This window comes from Tursiops truncatus, chromosome 4, assembly GCF_011762595.2.
Source record: "Tursiops truncatus isolate mTurTru1 chromosome 4, mTurTru1.mat.Y, whole genome shotgun sequence".
NCBI lineage: Eukaryota > Metazoa > Chordata > Mammalia > Artiodactyla > Delphinidae > Tursiops > Tursiops truncatus.
This window is the reverse complement of record NC_047037.1, coordinates 613,126-632,385: the sequence shown is the minus strand read 5'-3', so window position 1 is coordinate 632,385 and position 19,260 is coordinate 613,126. Positions and strand designations below refer to the sequence as shown.

Below are 19,260 nucleotides of genomic sequence, written 5' to 3'. Positions count from 1 at the left end.
TACACACTACTATATTTAAAATAGATAATCAACAAGGACCTACTGTATAGCCCAGGGAACTCTACTCAATATTCTGTAATAACCTAAATGGGAAAAGAATTTGAAAAAGAATGGAGATATATATATATATGTGTGTATAATCTGGATCACTTTGCCGTACACCTGAAACAAACACAACATTGTAAATCAAGTATAATCCAATATAAATTTTAAAAAAATTTAGTGAAATAAAAATAAAACCAAAAAAAATCACTACTCAAGAGGCAAATGTTGATAGAAAAGAAAGTTGCTTTTAATCCCAAAGATGGCAATCTGGGAAGAAGGCAGGTTCATGTCCCCCTAAAACCAACTCTGAAGATTCTGCTCTGCCATGAAAGTTTTTAAAGGGAAAAGGGAATTAATCTCAGCTAATGCTTGAGACAGGGGGTCAGAGTCATCACCATCCCCCACTGCCTGCAGGCTTTTTGTCTCCCTGTGATCTTTCTTTAGATGCTATCATGTTCACACAGTGTGTTTTCAAGATTACTGAAGGGGAAGCTAGAGAAGAGATCTGGTCATCAGTTAATTACTTATTCTTCTTTCCTACTTCTTTGATCTAAGAAAAGAACCAGCAGGTTAGGCAAGGTATCGTGTGATCCAAAGATTTAAAAGGTGTGCTTGCGACAGAGATGAGCAGAGCATGGGGCACCTGGTTTAAAGTTAGTTACAATACAGCTTTGCTAAAGTGACAAGAAAAGGGGTTTCCTGCAAAGATCTGCTTACGACCACCACCCCCATCAGATATCATTCCATTTCTATGGGGTTAGGGATTAAAGTTCATCTCCTAGAACTGCTTCATGCTGAGAAAAGGCATTGAGGTCTTAGAATGAAAGACATCAATATGGGTTTGAAACATCTCTTTGCTGACGGTTTTAGTTGCCCCCTGCTTACATATACAGGCAGAACAAGCTACAATTATTTTGATGCCCAAAAATATATAGATTATTATGAGAAATAGGGTTAATCTCCTTCTCTTGAGGCCAGTTCTTGGAATTGTGCGAGCCATAGATTCAGTACTGCTCAAGGTGGAGCAGCTTACGTCCTGGCTGTTGTGTTGTCATCATGCAGTCAGCCTTTCCCTCTGGTGGCAGCTATAGTATCTATGAAATGATTCAGGAATGTGCATCAGACACTGAATCTGTGACTCTATCGTCCTGATCAGTAACTGCTTGAGTCCATCCTTCTGTGACTCAGGGAGGCCTGAGAAACTTCAGCTTTTCTACAAACAAGGGCATGGAGGGGTCTTTGTACTTGGGTGGGGGAGGGGGGTGCCCACAGGATTCTGCTTGGTTCCAAATAGAAATAAACGTACAAAAATGAAATTATTAAAAACATGGTTAAAGAATAGGATGATGACATTTCATCCAAGGCTATGGAAGAGCTTCAGTGAAAAATCATAGCAGGTCAAGGACCAATAAGTAGCTTATGACATGCAGTGGCAATAATTTTCAGTAAGTGCCAGGCTGTCCTAACCCAATGTCTATGTCCCAGTAAATTAATCATTATTGAAAGTAGAATAATTTTCACCCAATTTGTCAATCATTGGAATACATTAGCCAGTTGATAAATGTTAGTTAAGCATGAAACAAAGTATACTGTGCAGCTAGCGGATCATTGTTAGCGAATCCCACTGTGAATGTCTAAAATGATACCAACGTAAAGTAAAAAAAAAATTTTTTTAAATGCCTTCAAACTGCATTTTAAACGTGTTGGGGACTTCCATTTCCATAAAGAATAAGGAAAACCACACGTTACAGTTGCTCTCTCCTAACAAAAACAAGCTAGATAAGCTATAAAATCATAGTTTTAAAAAATAAGTCTGAGATCTAATAAGGCAAAGAAACCTAAATCAGGAATTTCCAGAACATGATAATTCTTCTTAGAAGTGGATCACTTTCATGACTTGCAAAGCAGTGAAAGAAGGCAGAATCTACCCTAAACAAGGATAAAGAGAAATGAAAAAAAAATTAATGAACTTTTAAAATCGTATGTTGGATGATATGATACATTGGAATCCCGAGCAGGCCCAACACCAGATTGTCTGCACTCACCTACCAAATATTCCCTTTGAGCCTTTGCTAAGTGTATGGGATAGTCTTTGCTAAGTGCATGGGGTAGTGGGCTGAAGGCCGGGTACAGGCAGAAGAGCTAGATAAATCCCCCCTCCCCAGGGAACTTAAGACCTTCACTAAATGCATTGTGACTACATACCCTCCTAGGTTGGTGACGGGGCAGCAGGGTACATCTTTCTAAGAACAGAATGGCAGTGGTGAGACTGAAGAACAAAGAAAATGCTTTAGCAACCCAGAGAGCAGGTGACAAAGAAATAAACTGTAATCCAGAGTGTCATTATGGCAGCAGGGCTATAAAGCATAAAGAGTTTTCTAAAATCTCAAAGATGTTCAGATCTTAAGCCCTGCTAAAGAGAAATTATATATCCTATTAACAAGACATACTAAGCCAATGGTGAGCTGAATCTAACAAAAGTTACAGAAATCTCAGCCCTTACCTCAATGACAGAATAGATTATCCAAGTTCCCCAAACCAGCAGACCTACAGAAGAAGGTGCAGGCCCTTTTTGGAGGAACATAATTATTTATTTTTCTACACACACAGATTCAACATAAAATCAGAGATTATGAGACACATAAAGAATCAAGAAAATTTGACCTAAAAGCAAAGATACTCACAGTCGAAATAGCTTCAGAGGTGGGCCAGATGTTGGAATTATCAGAACTTTTTTTTTAATGAATGTGAAGAACGTATTAAAATATATACTCTAAAAAGTAAACACCATGGGATGGGAACAACCAATGGGGAATTTGAGCAAATATGTGGAAACATTAACCAAATGGAAATGTTAGTAATGAAAATACCATATCAAAAATGAAGAATCCATTTAATGACATGAACAGCAGATTGAACATAGCACAAAAAAGAATCAGATACCTGAATATAGGTCAATAGTTTATTCAAACTGAAACACAAGAGAAAAAAACAGAAAATAAAACATAACAGATCAATATCTGTGGGAAAATATCAGATAATTTACATAGGAATAATTGGAGAAGCAAGAGAGAAGAGAGAAAATGAAGCAAAAGAAATATTTTAAGAGAAAACAACTGAGGATTTATCAAATGTTATCAAGGAAATTAACTCAGAGAGCCAAGAAATAATTTCAAATAAACCTCAATCAAGATATAGTAAAAGAAAACACACTAAATTATATCATAGTCAAACTGCAGAACACCAAAGATGAAAAGAATATTATAAAAATAACCAGAGAAAAATGGCAATTACATACAGGAGCACAAGAATAAGAGGGATGTCTTACTTCCAATAAGAAACAGAGTGCTCCAGGGGCTTCCCTGGTGGTGCAGTGGTTGAGAGTCTGCCTGCTGATGCAGGGGACACGGGTTCATGCCCCGGTCCGGGAAGATCCCACATGCCGCGGAGCGGCTGGGCCCGTGAGCCGTGGCCACTGAGCCTGCACGTCCGGAGCCTGTGCTCCGCAATGGGAGAGGCCACAACAGTGAGAGGCCCACGTACCACTAAAAAAAAAAAAAAAGAAAGAAAAAACAGAGTGCTCCAGAGAGAATATCACCTGAAATGCCGACAGAAAACAATGTTAACACCCAAATTCTATGTTCAGTAAAAAAAAATAAAATAAATAGCACTAAAGAAGGAAGATGAAATAAAGACATTTCAAAATGAACAACAAGGTCCTACTGTAGAGCACAGAGAACTATATTCACTGTCTTATGATAAACCATAATGGAAAATAATATTTTAAAAAAAGAATATATATATATATATACATACATATATATATAACTGAATCACTTTGCTGTACAGCAGAAATTAAAACAACACTGTAAGTCAACTATATTTCAATAATTAAATAAATAATGAAAGAAAGAAAGAAAAATAAAGAAAGGGAGAGAAAGAAAAAGTGAGGGACCTTGTCAACAACAAACTGACACTACAAGAAATATTAAAATAATTTCTTCAGACTGAAGAGAAATAAAAGCAGGTGGGTAGGCTTGCATTTTCAAGAAGTGATCAAGAGCGCTGTAAACGGGACTTTTCATCATAGTTGTGTATGCATACATATTCACACATCACGCATTTCTCTAAAGCATCATTGACTGTTTAAAGAAAAATAATAATGACATATTGCTCGGTATATAGCATATGTAGAAGTAAATACAAGACAACAAGATCACAGAGAGGGGAGGTAAGTGGGATTGTAATGTAAAATTCTTAAATTGCTTTGTAAGTAATATAATTATTACTCAAAAGTAGACAATACATTAAAAATGCACACTGTAATCTCTAGAGCAATTGCTAAATAGTTAACATCAAGAAGTATAATTAGAATATCAATAGAAAATGAAACAAAGAATACTAACAAACCTTATTTTCTCATCCAAAATATAGCAGTGAAAGAGGAACATAGGAACGATAGATGGGGCAAAAAGCAACTCAGATGGTAGGCTTAACTCCAACCAGGCAATTAATTATATTAAATATAAATGGACCGACACTCCAGTTAAATCTATGACATACTAAATAAAAAACAAGACTCAAGTAAGTGTTGTTTGCAGGAAGCACACTTTAATAAGAAGATCCCAGAAAGATTAAAAGTAAAATGATAGGAAAAGATACACTGTGTAAACTCTAATCATAAATAGGTATGGCCATATTTTGTATTAGACAAAGGAGACTTCAGGGCAAAGATTATTAATAGAGATAAAGAGGGACATTTTATGATAAAAGGTCAATTCATAAAAAAATTATATGCCTATGTATTTTTTTAAATTATTGACTCATTTTATTTATTTTTAAAATATTTATTTATTTTTGGCTGAGTTGGGCCTTTGTTGCTGCATGCAGGCTTTCTCTAGTTGCAGTGAGCAGGAGTTATTCTTCATTGTGGTGCAGGGGCTTCTCATTGCAGTGGCTTCTCTTGTTGTGGAGCACAGGCTCTAGGCACACAGGCTCAGTAGTTGTGGTTCATGAGCTCTAGAGCGTAGGCTCAGTAGTTGTGTCACACAGGCTTAGTTGCTCCACAGCATGTGGGATCTTCCTGGACCAGGTCTCAAACCTGTGTCCCCTGCATTGGCAGGTGGATTCTTAACCACTGTGCCACCAGGGAAGTCCCAGTGCCTATGCATTTAATACCAGTCCAAGATCAAGGTGCCAGCTATTTTGATTTCTGGTGAGAGCACTCATCCTGGCTTGGTGGTGGCCACCTTCTCACTGTGTCCTCACAGGTGGACAGTGTGTGTTCTTTGCTATTTATTCCTAAAGGGCACTAATCCTATTGGATCAGGGTCCTGCCCTCATGACCTCATTTAATCTAAATTACTTCCATAAAAGTTCTGTCTCCAAGTACAGTCATTTGAGGGTTAAGGCTTCAACATATGAATGGGGGGGGGGTTGAGACTGAAACAGTCAGTTCAAAACAAGTAATAAATATTTAAGAAAGAAAACATGAGTTTATTGGAGAGGAGTTGCTTTTGCTTTGTTGTAGTTTTAAATTTATTTTAGAGATACCCTTCCATGGAATATGAAATTAGATTTAAAAAATGAAAAAAAAAAGTACAGTTCTGCAGCTTGAAAAGTATCTGGAATGTGCTGAAAGATGTTATCCATTTTTTTGAAGTAATTCTCCCAATGCAAAACAGACAACAACTAATTTAGCAAATGGAAAAGCTTATGTAACAGCCCTTCAGTTATGAAAATGCAAATAATTCCAAACATTTGTAACACTTCCAGGAATTTCATGAAACAATGTTTTAACATCCTGACTCAAGATATAGTAGCAAAACATGCCAAACACCAACTAAACCAAATGATAAATTTCATTTTGAGAAATATGGAAAAAACCACGTGGCCATAATGAAAAATAATGTCTTAATCAGATACTGTCTTGAAAAGATTCAGAGAAAGAATTCTATGGGAAAAATGTTTGGGGAGAAAAATTAATCTGAAGACACATACAGGCTGCTCCTTACTCCTAAAATTGATCTCAATTTCAAGAAGAAAATAGCCTCTTTTTCTAGTGTTGTATCTAATATATTCAGGACACACACTACAAGGCTGAAAATATGAAAAGGGAACTTGGCTCCTGACCTTTTATACTTTCTCCAGGAAATGTTGTTTTTTGCTGGTAGCCAACAAAAATAAAAGCCACTTGTAAACCTAGGATGTAATCAATGACAAGAAATAAATGTATTCATATGTGCTAAAAACAGTATTGCTCTTAGCTGAAAATTGGATATATCTTATGAATGCATGGACCATAATAAATTAGTGTTTTTTCCAGGTAGATTTTTTGCCTCTCAGGCTCAAAAGCCGCAAAGATTTCGAACTAATTCTTCTTCTGCATACTTTTGGGCCCAATATGTGAGGTATATTCCTTTCTCCTCTCATTTTATTTAGCACTTAGAACGTGCCTCTATTTTTTTTTTTGCGGTACGCGGGCCTCTCACTGTTGTGGCCTCTCCCGTTGCGGAGCACAGGCTCCGGACGCGCAGGCTCAGCAGCCATGACTCACGGGCCCAGCCGCTCCGCGACATGTGGGATCATTCCCAGACCGGGGCACGAATCCGCGCCCCCGCATCGGCAGGCGGACTCTCAACCACTGCGCCACCAGGGAAGCCCGTGCCTCTATTTATAAGAATAATTTCTAAGGTTTTCATTTTAAAATGAATTCAGTGTTGGGATCAGTACCATCTTTGATCTTAAATATTGTTCTTCTGGAAATGATGATGGGATCCAGTTAAGAGAAGAGAAAGTTTAACATCAGGTTCTTTACAATATACTCTCAAATATTCTTGTGGAAAATCTCATGGAACATCATTGAAAGTGGTCTTTTTCATGAAACTTGAGTAGATTCATGACGATCCCAGTGCAAAAATTATGTATTTGTTTAAAAAACCAAACGAGACAAAGAAGCCAGCTATATGTCATTATGATCTTTTGCCATATGTAGTATCCGAGTATATCATCACCCATGTAGCAAATTGAAGGAAATTAGCAATTCGTTATGTGTAGTGGCAGCTCTTGGTGCCCCATCCAAATTCCCTAGCACTTCCCACTCGGTGCACACCTGCTAGACTTCCAGCTGCATTCCTGCTTTACTTGAAGCCTTTCCCTGGCTCTTGGAGCTCACTTTGCTGCCTACATGGCAAGTTGGAAGCACCAGGGACTTAACACTCCCTTGGGGCAGCTTCCATATTGCAGGGGTGGAGTTGTATGAATACCCCAGATCGCTCACACCGTAGGAAGGATCACTCTGCAGTGTGGTCCACACTAGTTCCCACGTCCCCAGAAGGATTAAGCTCCGTTTTCCCTCAGTGGTGACTAAAGTGGATACTAAAGCCTTTATTGGCTGCCTTCCTCCTCTGTCTCATTTCCTCACTCCCCTTCTAGTGACTTCAGAAATTACCTCCCAAATAGGCCTTTTGTTCTTTAATCTCTGTCTCAGGGTTTGCTTCTAGCGGACCAAAACAAAGACATTATGGACCATAGTCTGCGATTGTTCAGAGATTTAATTTTCCCAAATGGAGTGAATCAGCACCTCTTGACATCAATTATAAAACTGACACTTTTAGTGGCTGAGCCAAAAAGCCTTAACCAGTGAGATTATATTGCGAAACTATATTGTCTCTAGTAGAGCAGGTTTTATATAATTTTGTTACTGAAAATGGGGGTCCAGCTGCTCGCCACTCAAAAGCCAATAAAGAGGCAAGTTTGGTGGAAAGGAAAATTTGCTTTATTTTGGAAGCCAGCAGCCAGGGGGGAAGGTGGACTCCTGTCCAAAGGCCGACTCCCCCACTGACAATCGGGGCAAGAGCTTTTATAGACAGAGGGAGAGGGCTACGTGCAGAAACAGCACAGGCAGCTCTGACAGGCATCTTGCAATTAGTCATGCAGTGGTCTGACCAGCGTCATCTTGATTGTTTTAAGTACAGTGAATCTTTAGTTCCAGGGTCAGTTTGTTCTCACTTCTTTGAGGCCAGCTCTCAGAATTGTGGTTTATGTCATGGCTACAGTCTGGTCATCATGTAGTTAACTTCTCCCACCTGGTGGGCTTTTAGTATCTATTAGACAGCTCACAGGATACAGCGCAGAATATTACCTATAGCCTTTGAGGAGGAACTAAAGGACTTTGACTTTGCTTAATGACTAAACTATTATTATTTGGTCACTTTTGACTGTTTTCCTTTGTTTCTGCATTTTCTCACTTCTTTGAATAAACTTATTCTTTGGCCAAAATTGTTCCAAAGACAAAAGACAGGCTGAGGATATCAGGGGGAAGGACCATAGCATCCGGCTTGGTGTCAATTTTAGCCTACCATACATGGATAGACCTTTCATTATGGTACTCCAAAGGTCATTATCTCAAGTCTTTACTGGGGGACCCATTATTTTTCTAGAGAAGAATTCTCTCATCTCCTCCTTGGGGAATTATAAGCCTTGATGCTGGCTTTCTGAGGACGGCACAGAACGGTTGCTGAGAGTCTCATAATTTGACACAGTCTCCCTGTTTTGATTTTGGTTTGTTACCTTTAACTTTGCCAATGCTGTGTGTCTCAGAGCCTCAAGACTGTTTCCTTTTTTAATTTTTTTTTCTCGCAATAAACCTCTACCTTTTCTCTGGGGTGGGGAGAGATACCTGTAGAAGGTGAGAATGGTAAATACCTTATACATTAATTTATCTAATATCCCTCTTTTCAGCCTCATGCTTTCACCCATATTCAGCTGGTTCTCCAATTTCTGGAACTTTCCAGGGAGGAGCAAGGGACATGGATTTCTCCTTAGGATCTTTCTTATGTGTTCTTAGGTTTCAGCTTTCTCTGCTGTGTTAGTTATCACTCTTCCAACTGAGGCCATACTTCCCCTACTGCTGTTCTCTTCTCCAGTTCTCTCTGTCCTCCTAGCCTTATTCTTTTGTTGCTTATTCCTTTTATGTAATTTTAGTGATATTTCAGTATGGAACAGAGAGAAACAGATTAAAACCACCAAGTTCCACAGAAGCTAGAAATTGTTCTTTGTTTTTGGGGTTTTTTTCTTGTTTGTTTGCTTGTTTGTTTTGGCAGAGAAATGTTGGCTAAGGTTATCAAGGCCATCAAGAGTCCCACAGTCTTTCCAGTTTTGCAAAGTGCATGACCTGAAGATGTGCTGTGAGTGCTATGTGCCTTCGCTATATACAAGTTTCATTTTTATAACAGGGTCTGATTTCTCTGCTGCAAAATCATGTTGACATGAAAGCCCTTCACATTTCTGTGGAAACTGTGCTCTTTTAGAACCAGTAGCATAAAGTTTCATTTAATCTGCATGAATCTAGAATATTTGGTGCCAGAATGTTTCGGTGTTTTTTTTTTGTCTTAAGGGAAAAGTAAAAACATTAAGAGTTTGAATCGCTGCTCACACAGTGACTCTCAAACAGTCATACAGAGTCAGTCAGTCTCTGATAGTAGATCAACTCTACCATTTTGAAAATCAAAGATTTAGGAAACACCATGGGGAAGGGTGTGGGGGAGGGATAGACTGGGAGTTTGGGATTGACATGTACACACTGATATGTTTAAAACAGATAACCAACAAGGACCTACTGTATAGCACAGGGAGCTCTGCTCAATACTCTGTAATAACCTAAATGGGAAAGAATAGACACATGTATATGTATAACGGAATCACTTTGCTGTACACCTGAAACTAATACAACATAGTTAATCAACTATACTCCAATATAAAATAAAAACATTTAAAATAAAATTTATTTTCCTTAAAAGAAACAAAACAACAAACAAACAAACAAAAACACCAACACTAAGGGCCAAGAAGAGGAACCAAAACAGAGATTTATAAAAATTGATCTAAGTTTATAAAAATTAAGATGTACTTAATAAAGCATGAACCTGGAGTGTAAAAGGGAAACAAAATATTACCTTGAAATAGGGTGACCATATATACGTATGCCCAGTACAGCTTGCACCCAATGGCAACCAAGACCCAGATCAGGAGAAACACTTAGAAGTGCTTCCTTACCACTAAAATCAGAATGTACCATGAACCAAGAGTCTCAATAAAATAATGCGACTTCATTTTAATCAGAAAAGGAAGAAGTTCCAAGTTTTAAATTGGATTCAGATTTGGCATGTCAAAAGAATAAAGAAATTGTTTCACCTGATAGAAACAAAATGGGTTTGCAAGAAGTATCAATATCAAAATTGATCAAAATTTTGGTTTGTTACCTTTAGAAGAGCAGCCAGTGGAAAAGTGGAAAGATTGCTTTTTATCCACTCGTACTTTTGTCTACACATTATATAAATAATAGCTGTAAGTTACAGTGTTATCTGTGTAGATGAAATACAAGTCACAGATGTTATCTGTGAAGTCTGGTCATCTCCTCCAGGCAGAAGATGGTAGGGGCATTTATGGCTCCCTGTTTCCCACTTTTGCACTACAAAATTTATAAGAAACTCCTATGACATAAACCTACAGCAGCCTTCAGAGATTTCAACAATAACTAACCTGTCCATTAACCGCAAACTTGTGCGAACTTTTTTTTTACTTAGAAAGTCTGAGATATTTTAATTAAAGACCAGAATATACAACATTCGCATATAATTTACTTTTTTAATTTAAAAAATTCTTTATTCTAAAATAAAGTTTTAAAGTAATGTGAGTAGTGTAAGATATTCACATACACAAATGTGTAAAGTTGAAAGTCTGATGTAATCTACACAGTTCAAAGAAAGCCATTAATAGACTTTTCTGTGCATTATGAACATAAACACATACCTTTTTAAATGAGTTCATACTACACATACTTCTAGCAATGGTTTGTTTCACTTAATACATCATGGCCGCTCTTCCATGCCCATACACAATGAATGTATTTTATTCATTTTAACAGACATGTAGATTTTCTTGTATGGCTGAACCATGTGTTATGTAACCGATTCTTTGCTGATAAACATTTAGGATTTTTTTTCTATATTTTTCTACCATGTAATTAATTTTTATTCTTAGGTAGTAACTTAACCATCGTCACTTCCTGTTGCGTCTTATCTTCTGAATTGAAAATAATTTCAGTGTGGCCTTGACCTCTAGTTTAATATTTGGATCTGTCAAATGTTGATATTGGTAGATAGTATATTAGGCCTCAGTTTCAAGTAATAGAAACCCAATCAGAGTAACTTAAGCAAAGAAAGGTATTTATTGGTTCACTTAACTGAAAAGTCAATAATTTACTTTTTGAAACATAATTAACATATAACATTATATATAGTTTCAAGTGTGTAACATAATGATTCCCTATTGTATATATTGTGAAATGATCACCACGGAAAGTCTAGTTAATATCTATCATCATACAAATTATTTCGTGTGATGAGAAGTTTTAAGATGGACTCTTTTAGCAACTTTCAGATGTGCAATATAGTATTATTGATTGTAGTCACCATGCTGTACATTATATTCCCATGACTTATAACTGGAATTTTGTACCTTTTGTGCCCCTTCACACATTTTGCTCACCCGCTTACCTTCTACCTATGGCAATCACTAACCTGTTCTCTCTACCTGTGAGTTTGGGGTTTTTCTGTTTGCTTTTTTTTTCGCGGTACGCGGGCCTCTCACTGTTGTGGCCTCTCCCATTGCGGAGCACAGGCTCCGGACGCACAGGCTCAGCGGCCATGGCTCACGGGCCCAGCCGCTCCGCGGCATGTGGGATCTTCCCGGACCGGGGCACGAACCCGCGTCCCCTGCATCGGCAGGTAGACTCTCAACCACTGCGCCAGCAGGGAAGCCCATGTTTGCTTTTTTCTTTTTGTTTTTTTGGATTCCATATATAAGTGAGATCAAACAGTATTTGTCTTTCTCTGTCTGATTATTTCACTTAGCATAATTCTCTCAAGGTTCATCCATGTTGTCATGCAAAATTTTATAAACATCTACCATAATATCAGATAACCTAATTCTAATATTTCTATTAAAAATCATATGTTAGAAGTAAGTGATACCTTAGAAATCACTCACTTCCTTACTGATACATGAAGAAACAGCCCTAGAGAGGTGAAGTGACTGGATCATTGACTAGAATCCAGACCCTTTGATTCTCATTCCAGGGTCCATTTATCATTATGGGGGGAAGGGTGCAACTTGGGGGTAGCTATTCAACTTTTTGTTCCTCCACTAAACTATTTTTGATTCAAATGTTTTCGAAATAGTCCTTCTGAAGACAAAAACACCAGCAGAAATGCTTACCACAGAGAGAAACAATTCATTCATTTTACTCATTCATTGAATAAGTGACATGTGCTGTTTCTGGCAGTGGACGTGGATCTCTTGCCTTTATGGAACTTGTGTTTTAGTGGGGAAGGAGAGGATGGAGACAGACAGTCTAAAGAAAATAGATAGAATGAAGAAGTGCATAGAATGATCCATCCTAAGAGGAAAATAGAATGAAAAGAAGAAGCTGACTATTTGACCCAGCAATCCCACTCCTGGGCATATATCTGGAGGAAACCATAATTCGAAAAGACACATGCACCCCAATGTTCATAGCAGCACTATTTACAATAGCCAAGACATGGAAGCAACCTAAATGTCCATCAGTGGAGGAATGGGTAAAGAAGATGTGGTACATACATACAATGGAATAGTATTCAGCCATGAAAAAGAATGAAATAATGCCATTTGCAACCACATGGATGAACCTAGAGACTATCATACTGGGTGAAGTAAGTCAGACAGAGAAAGACAAATATCATATGATATCACTTATATGTGGAATATTAAAAAATGATACAAATGTACTTATTTAAGAAATAGAAACAGACTCACAGACTTCAAAAACAAACTTATGGTTACCAAAGGGGAAAGGTAGTGGGGGAGGGATAAATTAGGAGGTTGGGATTAACATATACACACTACTTTATATAAAATAGATAATCAATAGAGACCTACTGTATAGCACAGGGAACTCTACTCAATATTATATAATAACCTATAAGGGAAAAGAATCTGAAAAAGAATAGATATATGAATATGTATAACTGAATCACTTTGCTGTACACCTGAAACTAACACAATATGGTAAATCAACTATAATGTAAAATTTAAAAATTAAGAAAAAAGAAGAGCGTGGCTATGTTCGTTTTAAAAAGTTCCTTCTAAGGCATAAATCCTTGCACTAGAAGCTGAGTGAACGCAAAGAGCCAGCCATGTGAGGCTCCAGGGCAGCTCAGTCTAGATCGTGGAGGTGAAGGGCCTGGGGCCAGAACAACACTGGCAAATAATCCAGGAGGAGAAAAGCCAGAGTGGCTGGAAGGTGCTGACTGAGGGAGATGTGGGAGGGGATGAGGTCAGAGGGAGGTAGGAGCCCCGTCCTGTCCACGGCGAGAAGCTCGGATTTTATTCCCAGTGTAAAGGAATCCATTCAAAGGCTTTACACAGGAAAACATAATTTCTCAATTGATTTTCAGGTTTTTAAATCACCATGACTGCATAGGTGGAGAAAGATTACAGTGATGTCACGATAATTTGGTCTATGTTTTGCAACATACAATGGAGGGTAAAACAACCTAATCAAATAAGACAAGGGAAAATATAACTGGAATCATGTGAACTTTATTTTATCCAAACACTGGGGAAAGAAAGTCACAGAAAAAGACAGCTGAAACCCACTACAGTTTAAGAATCCAGAACTTTGAAAATGCTTATTAAAACTTGTGGTAGGGTTTCCCTGGTGGCGCAGTGGTTGAGAGTCCGCCTGCCGATGTAGGGGACACGGGTTCGTGCCCCGGTCCGGGAAGATCCCACATGCCGCGGAGCGGCTGGGCCCGTGAGCCATGGCCGCTGAGCCTGTGCATCTGGAAAAAACAAACAAACAAACAAAAAAACTCGTGGTACAAATTATGTGGTCAAAGTTAGTTTTGTGAAAGTCACAGTAATGAATCTTAATGAGAACATGAATGTGTTATATTCTAAATCTAGCTTATTTTCACATTCTTTTGTCTTTGATCATTTATTCTACTTTATCATGACCTGTCCTTGAGGGAACAGAGATTCTCCATAAGCCATTTGCCTCCTTTTCTGGGGACCAAAGCACAGAAGTGTCCTTACAGTATTTTATATATACCATCTCATTTATCTTAACTGAAAAATTACAAGATGGATTTTTTTTTCCATTTTCCAAATAAGAAAGTTGAGACTCAAAGTATTTGGCAAACTGTCCTGGGTCACACAGCCTGTAAATGGCAGAGTCGAGATTTTAATGTAGAGAGTAAGGCTCCAAAGACCAAAATCTTCTTCTTGGGGTATTCCAGAAAGACTTCTTCATGCTGTAAGAGAACCTCAGATAGACTTCTGCCTTGCCTGTGGGATGTGGAGTATGTATTAATTTTCAGTCATTAATAATCACCTTCCCAATCACTAACAGGAATATTCTTACACATTTTAAAAAACTTGAATGATAATTAATTGAATACTAATGGTGACCCAGGAAATTAAGATTAATGTAGCATCATAATAGCTTTAAAATTGTCTTCTATTAAAAAAAAATTTTAAAGGTTGGATGCCATGTCATAGCCTCCTCCAGTAATATTTATTGATACAAATTGTTTTCCTTTTTGTAGTAATTTAATGCTCCCCTGAACTGGCTCCTGTGATTTCAGAAGCTGGCCTCTGAACAGTCATGCACACTGATATGGACTCCCAAGATGAGAAATTCATTTTCTGCTTGACTTTGTAAGTGAAATTACACTCGGACACCACTCCTTTCTGCTGTCACTGAAAGGTATTAATGAAACATGGCACCAGAAATTTATTTGCAAGGTTGTCTTCTATTATATCCTTTGGTCTGGAAATGCATTTTTAGATCCCTGTAACAAGAGAAGGTGGGGAAAAGAAATCTCTCATGTGTCCTATAATCAAACTTATTGTCTGGTCTCCAGATTGAGAGGAAGTCAACATTTTCAGAGAGGTCTTAAAGTCATGCAGGAGAGCAATTCTCAAATGAAAACTATATCGATATTTACACTCTACCATTGGATCCCATGCCTCAGGTTGTCTTTAAACAGGATGTCCTAATTAACAATAAGTCAGAAATCACTGGAAAGCCTATACCACCCTTCAGAAATGGAAGTTATCTAGATGATGAAACCCATTGTTCAGGGTATGGTTGCAGAAGCAAGATGTTTAGTGTCAAGATGAAGTTTCTTGGAGTATTTCCCTGCTGAATGACTCCTTCTTCTCCCCGCTCAGAGACCATACTTAAGCAGCAGCCTGTTCAGATGTTCTGATCCAAAGACAAGTCACCCAATACTCCTCGAACAACCTGTCCATATCCTCGCCAATTCACCACGATTTATTAATTACACCTACCTAACCAAGGTCAGCCAGTTTTCTATCTACCCTGCACTCAAAGGTCATCTACACGTGCCCATGAGCTATCCTCCAGTGCCTTACTTCCACACCCAAAGTAAGTAACGTATACCCACATTCTTGTATCGCTATGTTAACACAATAGAGTGAGTGGTTTTGTGTCCTGGGTAACCTTGGTTGGCCGTTGAGTGTACCCTTCTTGACTACTGCTGTATCCCCAGCAAAAGCACTTAGCACGCAGTAGAGAAGCAGAAGATATTTGTTGAGTAAATAAATGAGCAAATGATTCTAGGGTGGTTGTGAAAATCCTTCCAAAGTTGTGTAAACCATATTATGCTTCTAGAATCAAAATTATGGAGAGAACCAGACTTAATTTCCATAACATTTTCTAGGTACTGTTGGGCTTTGAATTAATCCATTTTTCATTATCCTTGTATGTTTGATTTTGCCATTTGGTGGTTGCAGTTTTTGCCACAAATTGTTCACTACTTACTTTAAAAACAGTATCTGAACTCGAACATGGGCTAATGTTTGGTTCTCTGTAGACTTGATACATTTTGATCTTTCGCTTTTACCGATGGCAACACTTATAGACCAATTGGACTATGATAGTTCATTAAAAATCATTTATTTTTCTGGAATCTTTGAAGGGTCATTGTTTTCCCAGTAGCTCTAACATAACTTCTTCCAATTAATTTTCCTTCATCCCCAGGGCTGAGTTAGATGGTCCTCCCCTGGTTTTCATAACATCCCTTATCACTGTATTTACTATTACCTTCTGTTCTAATTGACTACCAGTCCCTCCCAAACTTGACAGTGTGTGTGCAGAGATCCTGTGACCTAGTCACTATTTCTCTTTTTCTCTGGAACTTAGCCCAGTGCTTAATATATAGTAAAGTCTTAATGTAAGTTTGGTGAATAAATGGATAAAGAAAGAAAAAATACATGATCGAGAGATAGAGGTAGAGAGAGAGAGAGAGAGAGATGGAATTTGAGGAGACAGGCAGGTCTCCCTTTGGACTCTGCCATAAACCCTTGACAGGCTTTTGTACACAGTGAATAACTTGATTTTGGAGTCTACTCTAAAAATTGATACCAATGGTCATGGGCAGAGTGGTGTTGAAAGCAAGCATCTGAGGACTTTTTAAGCAACTTCTCATACACTGAGACATTTTCCTCTAAGACTCAAAATTTCACATGGTTTTTGTCCAAGTTGTAAAGATGAGAAAGCATCCCAGATAGTAGCCATCCCTCAGTGAGGAATCTGAAGAGTCTGATGTAGTTGATAAGTTTGCCCTAGTTTTCTGAAACGCCTACTGACATGGGGAGGGGTAGGCAACAATGATCAAATTCCTCCCTTATGTTCCTAAACAAACCAGTTTTGTGCTAGAATAGAAAAAGATAGCTATTAGGTGAATTATTGCAAGATATAATTGGGAAACAGTAATTTTCTCTATCCCAAGTACCCAGTTTCAGTTCTTACTACTTGGAAATTGTTATTATTATTATTTTTTAAACTGGACTGAAGTATAGTGGATTTACAACATTGTGTTAATTTCTTCTGTGCAGCAAAGTGACTCAGTTATACATATATACATATTCTTTTCCATATTCTTTTCCATTATAGTTTGTCACAGGATGTTGAATGTTGTTCCCTGAGCTCTACAGTAGGACCTTGTTGTTTATCCATTCTATATGTCATAGTTTGCATCCACTAATCCCAAACTCCCAATTCTTCCCACCCCTTCCTCTGCCCTTGGCAACCACAAGTCTGTTCTCTATGTCTGTAAGTCTATTTTTGTTTTGTAGGTATGTTGATTTGTATTGTATTTTAGATTCCACATACAAGTGATATCATACGGTATTTGCCTTCCACCTTCTGACTGACTTCACTTAGTATGATGATCTCTTGGTCCATCTATGTTGCTGCAAATGGCATTATTTCATTCTTTTTGATGGCTAAGTAATATTCTATTGTACATATGTACCACATCTTCTTTATCTGGACATGGTTATTATTAATAACCCCAGGCCCTGGCTGGGCTATGTCAGACTGGTGTCCATCAGCATGTTTAATGCTCATGAAAACCCAGTAAGATCCAGGGCTAGTAACATTTTGTGCAAATTGGAATCATGCAAAATTTAATTTTGCAAATCTGAAAAAAATTAATATAAAGTTATCAACACATTCTAATTTTATTTACAAAATTTCAAACATAGCAGATGTCTCCTAATTGTAAAAAGCATGAAGAATTGCCACATTTAAATGACAAGCCTAGAGAATTTTAAATAATATTTATGCTTTGGTCACATGTGGATGTGTCACAGCTGCTGGAAAAAAATAATTGTTAGAATCAAGGCTAATACTTATTAAAAAGTAACTAAGCACTTCATAGTTATCTTCCCCTTTATTTTATTTTATTTTTAATTTATTTATTTTTTTGCGGTATGCGGGCCTCTCACTGTTGTGGCCTCTCCCGTTGCGGAGCACAGGCTCCGGACGCGCAGGCTCAGCGGCCATGGCTCACGGGCCCAGCCGCTCCGCGGCATGTGGGATCTTTCCCGACCGGGGCACGAACCCGTGTCCCCTGCATCGGCAGGCGGACTCTCAGCCACTGTGCCACCAGGAAAGCCCCTCCCCTTTATTTTTTACACGAAAAGAATTTTATGTGGTAAGACCACTATAATCCTTATTTTGCAGATAAGGAAAAAGTAAATAGCAGTAGGATTTAAATTCAGGGAGACTGGCTTCAGGCTTAATTAATACCTGACTCACTTTCCAGGATTATTCTTGAATTCTGTGCACTTTGAAGTAATATAACATTTATGAACTCTCTTCTTACATAAAGTGTACTTGCATTTTACGTACTAAAGCTTCAAACTGGTAAAGGAACTTGGCCAAGGCCTCAGAGCCAATAGAAGCCAAACTCATCTGTCAGGAACATTAACTATTATGTCTAGATAAAGTCACAGACATACCCTGCAGACAAATCTGAGACTCTAAGTCCTCCAGTTTTGTGCCTTCGTGTACTCTCAGCTTTGGGCATAATGGGTAAATTAAGGCCATGCAACCCCTCATAATCAATTCCTAAGCCTCTTTCCTTCCCCAAGGCCATTCAGATACTAACATTGTCCTGAGAAAAATACACATGCCCCAAATTCCTGACAACCCTACCTTATCTTCCAACTAAATTCCAGACAAAAGAAGCCTCTGGGCACTTTCTCTACACGCCTAACAATGTCTGTTCTGTAACACTGTCTTGTCAAACAGCAACTGGGATCAATATATGTTCGACCCAGGCAACCATCGGGGGAGGTGGAGAGAGTTAGTCACAGATAACCCCACCTCACATTCTTGTTATCAAATTCAGATAGATTTTGGCAGTGCTTGTATTCTTTCTAGGTTGGAATCAGGATCAACAAAAACTATGTTGTAACTGGTGGAAGTTGAAAACTGAGGACACGTCCTTTTGCTATTCTCCAAATGTAGCTCCACAGCTGTTGAAGCAAAGCTTTTGTTTGAGAACAAGCTTACAAAGATGCGCTATGCTGGATAACAACCGGCGACTTTTGCATAGAAGGTGCTGAAGTTTTCTGCCTTTTGTACTGGTGATAGATTTATGTTAAATTAACCCAGGTGTGTGTGTGTGTGTGTGTGTGTGTGTGTGTGTGTGTGTACATGTATGCACACATGTGCAACAGAATATGAGGAAGGAACAGTTTTCTCAAGCAAGATGACCACGGCCTGTAAATTGTCACAAAATAAATCCCTTTTCTTTGAAGAACCATAAAATAAGAAAGTCCTTAGCAATACAC

At 38.2% G+C, this 19,260-nt stretch overlaps 1 long non-coding RNA gene across 1 annotated transcript in view; it reads left to right on the top strand.

The window, feature by feature from the left end:
- The window catches only part of LOC141278437 (uncharacterized), a 36,968-nt gene extending 18,042 nt beyond the window's left edge, over window positions 1-18,926 (top strand). Inside the window, exons 2-3 of the long non-coding RNA XR_012331188.1 lie at window positions 14,697-14,808; window positions 18,848-18,926. This is a non-coding gene — a long non-coding RNA (uncharacterized lncRNA). The remainder of the gene's footprint in view (window positions 1-14,696; window positions 14,809-18,847) is intronic.
- The last annotated feature ends 334 nt before the right edge of the window (window positions 18,927-19,260 follow it).